This window comes from Salmo salar, unplaced genomic scaffold, assembly GCF_905237065.1.
Source record: "Salmo salar unplaced genomic scaffold, Ssal_v3.1, whole genome shotgun sequence".
NCBI lineage: Eukaryota > Metazoa > Chordata > Actinopteri > Salmoniformes > Salmonidae > Salmo > Salmo salar.
Window position 1 is genome coordinate 187,582 of NW_025549483.1, and position 7,419 is coordinate 195,000.

A 7,419-nucleotide genomic window follows, 5' to 3' on the forward strand; every position below is an offset into this window, starting at 1 on the left:
AGAATGTGCTGAGGTGAGTTTTTCCATAATAAATGAGCAGCTTAGAAATGGTAATTTAATATTTTCTTCTCTCATGATCTATCAATGCCTCAATGTTCACCCAGTGGCATCCTTTCTAACTAGATTATTATATATTCTGTGATGATATCTGGGAGAAGATGAGTCCTGTCTGGTATAATTAGTGGTCAGACTGGACAAGGAGGGTTGGATAAACTCCTCTGTATGAAGATGAGTTCTGTCTGGTATAATTAGTGGTCAGACTGGACAAGGAGGGTTGGATAAACTCCTCTGTATGAAGATGAGTCCTGTCTGGTATAATTAGTGGTCAGACTGGACAAGGAGGGTTGGATAAACTCCTCTGTATGAAGATGAGTCCTGTCTGGTATAATTAGTGGTCAGACTGGACAAGGAGGGTTGGATAAACTCCTCTGTATGAAGATGAGTCCTGTCTGGTATAATTAGTGGTCAGACTGGACAAGGAGGGTTGGATAAACTCCTCTGAATGAAGATGAGTTCTGTCTGGTATAATTAGTGGTCAGACTGGACAAGGAGGGTTGGATAAACTCCTCTGTATGAAGATGAGTCCTGTCTGGTATAATTCGTGGTCAGACTGGACAAGGAGGGTAGGATAAACTCCTCTGAATGAAGATGAGTTCTGTCTGGTATAATTAGTGGTCAGACTGGACAAGGAGGCTTGGATAAACTCCTCTGTATGAAGATGAGTCCTGTCTGGTATAATTAGTGGTCAGACTGGACAATGAGGGTTGGATAAACTCCTCTGTATGAAGATGAGTCCTGTCTGGTATAATTAGTGGTCAGACTGGACAAGGAGGGTTGGATAAACTCCTCTGTATGAAGATGAGTCCTGTCTGGTATAATTAGAGGTCAGACTGGACAAGGAGGGTTGGATAAACTCCTCTGTATGAAGATGAGTCCTGTCTGGTATAATTAGTGGTCAGACTGGACAAGGAGGGTTGGATAAACTCCTCTGTATGAAGATGAGTCCTGTCTGGTATAATTAGTGGTCAGACTGGACAAGGAGGGTTGGATAAACTCCTCTGTATGAAGATGAGTCCTGTCTGGTAAAATTAGTGGTCAAGACTGGACAAGGAGGGTTGGATAAACTCCTCTGTATGAAGATGAGTCCTGTCTGGTATAATTAGTGGTCAGACTGGACAAGGAGGGTTGGATAAACTCCTCTGTATGAAGATGAGTCCTGTCTGGTATAATTAGTGGTCAGACTGGACAAGGAGGGTTGGATAAACTCCTCTGTATGTGGAACAGGTGGAACTATTTAGAATGTGTAACAATCAAACCTCCCTATTGGCTGTGTTCCACATTCTAAAGTAGAACCATCATTTTACTTGCTGAAATATTGTCCAGAAATGACCTCATTGGACAGAAAGGGGAACTCCTCCCCACACGCATGTTGAACAAATATAATGTTTCCCTGAAACAAAGGATTCCTGTAGTTTCATGAAATAAGAAATGTATTCATAGTATATTATACATCATACAAGCCAACATTCAGTAGCAACACTGCTAAGAGGTTTTGTTTAAATCCATTGATGACTTGTAGTTTTATTGAAGAAGATAAAAGGTTTTGAGGTCCTAAAGTAAATATTCTATCCTCCTGTCTTTTTGTTAAATTATTGACCTGTGGAACATTCACCTACTGGGTCAATTATAACATTTAATATCCTCCACTTGGTTCAATTGTAAATGACTGGTATGTCCTGGGAACATACTTAGTGTGTAATGGTAGCTGAGATACTGTATGTTATTTGTATAACAATATGATTAATCTAACTTAAATAATATTTTCATAATAAACTAAAGTCTAAAAGTGTTAGTTTGTTCCCCAGTCTCCTCTACTCTGACTGAGAAAAGGCCTCCTCAACTGAAGAATCTACAGCTGCTGAGTCTGAGGTGTTAATCAGTCCAGTGCTGCTCTGACCACAGTGTTGTTAGGAACCACATTTTCTAATGCTACATACACAGCCTTGTGTCAACTCTTACTGTGAACTTCTTCAGTTTCTGAAATAAACTCAGCAGAGGTCAGACCACAATACATCAACATAAACAACACCAGTAAATGAAACATCCATTATTAATATCTTCTGGTTTCCAATAATGAAAACTGCGATTTCCTGTTAGTGAAGTCTCGAGCCTCACAAAGTTACAAGTTAACAGAGGATAGAGAAGGGGGGGGAGTAGGAGACATGGCTATGAGACAGCTGTATTCTTCAAGAATCACAGACGTGTTTGAGGAATTTAAAATCGACCCTAACTCTGACATTGTGGAAGTCATTTCCCCGACCCCCTCCTTGACTTTTACTAAATAAATGTTTATAACATCAGTGTTAGAATTTCAAAGTCACAAACAAAACATTTAGAAGGTATTTTGGTTCAAAAACATTCCACCTGCCCTTCCTTCTCCTGATAGTTGCCTGCTCAGCCAATAGCCACATTCTCCATATTAACCTTTACCTGTTGGTTACAATGTTTACTGATATTCATTATTATACAACAGAAATGTGTATTTATACTACCACAGTACCCTCTGATATGTGTATTTATACTACCACAGTACCCTCTGATATGTGTATTTATACTACCACAGTACCCTCTGATATGTGTATTTATACTACCACAGTACCCTCTGATATGTGTATTTATACTACCATAGTACCCAACCCTCTGATATGTGTATTTATACTACCACAGTACCCTCTGATATGTGTATTTATACTACCACAGTACCCTCTGATGTGTGTATTTATACTACCACAGTACCCTCTGATATGTGTATTAATACTACCACAGTACCCTCTGATATGTGTATTTATACTACCACAGTACCCTCTGATATGTGTATTTATACTACCACAGTACCCTCTGATATGTGTATTTATACTACCGCAGTACCCTCTGATATGCGTATTAATACTACCACAGTACCCTCTGATATGTGTATTAATACTACCACAGTACCCTCTGATATGTGTATTTATACTACCACAGTACCCTCTGATATGTGTATTTATACTACCACAGTACCCTCTGATATGTGTATTTATACTACCACAGTACCCTCTGATATGTGTATTTATACTACCACAGTACCCTCTGATGTGTGTATTTATACTACCGCAGTACCCTCTGATATGTGTATTAATACTACCACAGTACCCTCTGATATGTGTATTAATACTACCACAGTACCCTCTGATATGTGTATTTATACTACCACAGTACCCTCTGATATGTGTATTTATACTACCACAGTACCCTCTGATATGTGTATTTATACTACCACAGTACCCTCTGATATGTGTATTTATACTACCACAGTACCCTCTGATATGTGTATTTATACTACCACAGTACCCTCTGATATGTGTATTTATACTACCACAGTACCCTCTGATATGTGTATTTATACTACCACAGTACCCTCTGATATGTGTATTTATACTACCACAGTACCCTCTGATATGTGTATTTATACTACCACAGTACCCTCTGATATGTGTATTTATACTACCACAGTACCCAACTCTCTGATATGTGTATTTATACTACCACAGTACCCTCTGATATGTGTATTTATACTACCACAGTACCCAACCCTCTGATATGTGTATTTATACTGCCACAGTACCCTCTGATATGTGTTTTTATACTACCACAGTACCTAACCCTCTGATATGTGTATTTATATTACCACAGTACCCAACCCTCCGATATGTATATTTATACTACCACAGTACCCAACCCTCTGATATGTGTATTTATATTACCACAGTACCCTCTGATATGTGTATTTATACTACCACAGTACCTAACCCTCTGATATGTGTATTTATACTACCACAGTACCTAACCCTCTGATATGTGTATTTATACTACCACAGTACCCAACCCTCTGATACGTGTATTTATATTACGACAGTACCTTTTGATATGTGTATTTATACTACCACAGTACCCTCTGATATGTGTATTTATACTACCACAGTACCCTCTGATATGTGTATTTATACTACCACAGTACCCTCTGATATGTGTATTTATACTACCACAGTACCCTCTGATATGTGTATTTATACTACCACAGTACCCTCTGATATGTGTATGTATACTACCACAGTACCTAACCCTCTGATATGTGTATTTATACTACCACAGTACCCTCTGATATGTGTATTTATACTACCACAGTACCCTCTGATATGTGCATTTATACTACCACAGTACCCAACCCTCTGATATGTGTATTTATACTACCACAGTACCCTCTGATATGTGTATTTATACTACCACAGTACCCTCTGATATGTGTATTTATACTACCACAGTACCCTCTGATGTGTGTATTTATACTACCACAGTACCCTCTGATATGTGTATTTATACTACCACAGTACCCTCTGATATGTGTATTTATACTACCACAGTACCCTCTGATATGTGTATTTATACTACCACAGTACCCAACCCTCTGATATGTGTATTTATACTACCACAGTACCCAACCCTCTGATATGTGTATTTATACTACCACAGTACCCTCTGATATGTGTATGTATACTACCACAGTACCTAACTCTCTGATATGTGTATTTATACTACCACAGTACCCTCTGATATGTGTATTTATATTACCACAGTACCTTTTGATATGTGTATTTATACTACCACAGTACCCTCTGATATGTGAATTTATACTATCACAGTACCCTCTGATATGTGTATTTATACTACCATAGTACCCTCTGATATGTGTGTGTATACTACCACAGTACCTAACCCTCTGATATGTGTATTTATACTACCACAGTACCCAACCCTCTGATATGTGTATTTATACTACCACAGTACCCTCTGATATGTGTATTTATACTACCACAGTACCCTCTGATATGTGTATTTATACTACCACAGTACCCAACCAGGAGCTGCCTACAGAGCTCCCAGTTCAGCACTGTCCTTTCCCTGGTGGGGTGAAGACCAGAAGAGGGTGATGTCCTTCCTGTCTCCAAGGCCTGCCTCAGAATGTGCTGAGGTGAGTTTTTCCATAATAAATGAGAAGCTTAGAAATGGTAATTTAATATTTTCTTCTCTCATGATCTATCAATGCCTCAATGTTCACCCAGTGGCATCCTTTCTAACTAGATTATTATATATTCTGTGATGATATCTGGGAGAAGATGAGACCTGTCTGGTATAATTAGTGGTCAGACTGGACAAGGAGGGTTGGATAAACTCCTCTGTATGAAGATGAGTTCTGTCTGGTATAATTAGTGGTCAGACTGGACAAGGAGGGTTGGATAAACTCCTCTGTATGAAGATGAGTCCTGTCTGGTATAATTAGTGGTCAGACTGGACAAGGAGGGTTGGATAAACTCCTCTGTATGAAGATGAGTCCTGTCTGGTATAATTAGTGGTCAGACTGGACAAGGAGGGTTGGATAAACTCCTCTGTATGAAGATGAGTCCTGTCTGGTATAATTAGTGGTCAGACTGGACAAGGAGGGTTGGATAAACTCCTCTGAATGAAGATGAGTTCTGTCTGGTATAATTAGTGGTCAGACTGGACAAGGAGGGTTGGATAAACTCCTCTGTATGAAGATGAGTCCTGTCTGGTATAATTCGTGGTCAGACTGGACAAGGAGGGTAGGATAAACTCCTCTGAATGAAGATGAGTTCTGTCTGGTATAATTAGTGGTCAGACTGGACAAGGAGGGTTGGATAAACTCCTCTGTATGAAGATGAGTCCTGTCTGGTATAATTAGTGGTCAGACTGGACAATGAGGGTTGGATAAACTCCTCTGTATGAAGATGAGTCCTGTCTGTTATAATTAGTGGTCAGACTGGACAAGGAGGGTTGGATAAACTCCTCTGTATGAAGATGAGTCCTGTCTGGTATAATTAGTGGTCAGACTGGACAAGGAGGGTTGGATAAACTCCTCTGTATGAAGATGAGTCCTGTCTGGTATAATTAGTGGTCAGACTGGACAAGGAGGGTTGGATAAACTCCTCTGTATGAAGATGAGTCCTGTCTGGTATAATTAGTGGTCAGACTGGACAAGGAGGGTTGGATAAACTCCTCTGTATGTGGAACAGGTGGAACTATTTAGAATGTGTAACAATCAAACCTCCCTATTGGCTGTGTTCCACATTCTAAAGTAGAACCATCATTTTACTTGCTGAAATATTGTCCAGAAATGACGTCATTGGACAGAAAGGGAAACTCCTCCCCACACGCATGTTGAACAAATATAATGTATAAGGATTCCTGTAGTTTAATGAACTAAGAAATGTATTCATAGTATGTCATACATCATACAAGCCAACATTCAAGGCAACACTTTATATAAACAATTAACAAATAAATGTCCACACCTTTAAATCACAACTACAAAGGAACATTTATATGAAGTATAATTGTGTGACCTGCTTCAGCTGTTTAACATTTGTATGTAGTTGAAGAAGGTAAAAATGATTTACATAAGTGAAGCAGTCAGTTTAAATATTATCCATGAAGGTAGGGTAGACTGGGGAACAAAGTAACACAGGGTCAGTTGTAACAGATAAATAAGTCCAGTTAGAAACCAGGTAGAAAGCTCTTATTCAATGTGATAATGGTTGGTTAGTTTCTCTACATGACCAAGAGGTTTTGTTTAAAAAGAGTTTTGAGTCACTAAAGTAAATATGCTTGCTCCCTCTCCTTTTTTAAATGATTAACCTGTGGAAACTTTGCATACTGGGTCAATTATAACATTTAATTCCTGCCACTAGGCTACTACTACTCTAACACTGTGGAAGCCTGCACCAGTATTGTGTCTTTGTATTTTGTGTCAGCTTTTTTCTCCAAATGACAATCCTCAAAAGTCAATTGACCATTTAGCTTAATTTATTTCAATTTTATTTTAGTTCATTCATCAAATTCACAAGATCAACCTTAAACTGTGTCTTTGGAAACAAAATGAGTGAAATGTCATTTTAATTGTCAACTGACTGCTTAAGTAAGTCTTGTCTGAAACCAGAACGGCCCAAAGGGCAAGAGCCTATCTCTTGTTTCTGAAGCATGAAGCATTTTTTAGAGTCTTTGGTATGACTCAACCAGGGATCAAACCCCAAACCCCTATCAGGGTGGACACTCTACCCACAAGGCCACTAAGTTGGAAAATGACTGCTTGCAAGTCAGATAATTATGCCAGACAAGACTCATTTAAACAAACAATTACAGGTTGATCTGGTCAATGTAATAAAACAACTGAAAAGGAAGTTGACTGCTTGCAGGCTGGGTGCTCTGTTAACTTCAGACACACCTTCTCCCAGATATCATGAGAGAATAGTTAATCATTCAGTAAGATAATGTTTACTCAGTGACATCCTGAGGCATTGATAGATC